Raw genomic sequence first — 1,535 nt, 5'->3', positions numbered from 1 at the left:
AAAAAAAAAAAAAAAAAAAAGTTGAGGAAAGTTTTGGAACAAAGTTCCAAAACAAGAAATAATTTCACAATTCATTCAGAAATGTTAACTGAAATTACATTCAATTATTCAAACAATTCAATTTACTCAAATCTACTGCCAAGCGTTTTTGCATCGTTTTGAACATGCAAAATCACATTCTTTAAAAGATTCATGCACATCTCCATCTAACACACTTGTGTCTTTCCTCTTTACTAACCTCCCTTTGCATATTGGAAGCTCAGGCTTGGTGGTGTAGTCACTGATTACTGTCTCCACTTGGTAGTGAATTAAGAAAGCACCTCCGATAACAAAGTCTCCGTCCAGGGAGAACGCAGGTTGACGAGGCGTACCCTGCAGCGAACATTTCACCAATGACGCCTCAGAGCTGAAATCAGGACCAGTCAGGTTATCCATACGCTGATTTCTTTCTTTTACACCACTGAGAGACCCACCCAGCACAACAACTGTGATCAGCTCAAACAAACTCATCGCTAATCTCAGACTGACCTCCATTCTTCAACCGTTTGTATTCAGGGTGTTTGTGTTCTCATTAACATGTGTTTTATATCAGGTCATTAAAAGGAACATGAGGTCACCGAGGGATCTATGATCACGTCTTAAAGCGACCTAGCCTAATATAAGTCTCTATGCAACTGGGCTGTCTAACACTGTGTCAAAATTGCAGAAGTTGGCTTAAATTTACGGTACTCATGTATAGGAACTATGTTATGAGTATTCTAAACTTTGAATATTCTGAGTGAAATCACTACTGAAATCATCCTCAAAGTGGAAAGAGAACTAAAGACGGAGGCCAAATTGACTTTGCACGGAACAATTGAAAGTAGCTTAATTGCTTGTTTGTGCCGAAAATTGGCACCATGTTCAAGGAAAGTACATAACATTATAGCGCTCCTTTATTAAGACGAGGATCAAAATCAAATTTTGATTTTGCTCAAGGCCGTGTTCTACTTTGGGCCAGCTGGGGTTGTTGATTGTAACATAAAAAAAATGTGAATCAGTTGAAGTCATATGAAAGTATTGGTAAGCCACTTGAAACTTGAAATTGAGGATTGCTGCATTGTTTTATGATGTATCCGGTATATCAGTGTGCTTACATTAATAATCAGAGACATTTGTTTAGTACATGATTTATTTCTGAAACAAGAAACCAACACACTGACATACATTACACTCCCATGATGGAACATGTGTGCATATAAACTACTGCTCCAAACTGTTTATTTAATGCATGACAGCTAAGCTTTTTCAAATAGGTGTAAATAGTCTAAGATATGCAACAACCGGATTAATACTACCTGTATTTTTGTCACATTACTTTCAGGCGTCTTTGGGGTTTAACTTAGTTTTTGTTCATTAAAAATTTTTTAGTGTTCTTCTCTGGTTGAAACAAAATGATGAAACACTTTGGAGCAAATATACACAGTATCAGTCCAAAGCTGGAGGCCAGAATAGCAAATATCTCCACAGCCACAGTAAATTTTCCAGGAGAGCTG

General features: G+C 37.2%; 1 protein-coding gene across 1 annotated transcript in view; it reads right to left on the bottom strand.

Moving 5' to 3' along the window:
* Nucleotides 1–1,535, bottom strand: part of LOC103474267 (extracellular calcium-sensing receptor-like) — a 36,562-nt gene that overhangs the window by 20,721 nt on the left and 14,306 nt on the right. The gene's annotated exons all lie outside the window — the stretch shown is intronic.

This window comes from Poecilia reticulata, linkage group LG13 (genome assembly GCF_000633615.1).
Source record: "Poecilia reticulata strain Guanapo linkage group LG13, Guppy_female_1.0+MT, whole genome shotgun sequence".
NCBI classification, from domain to species: Eukaryota; Metazoa; Chordata; class Actinopteri; order Cyprinodontiformes; family Poeciliidae; genus Poecilia; species Poecilia reticulata.
This window is presented reverse-complemented; position numbering and strand designations above follow the sequence as displayed.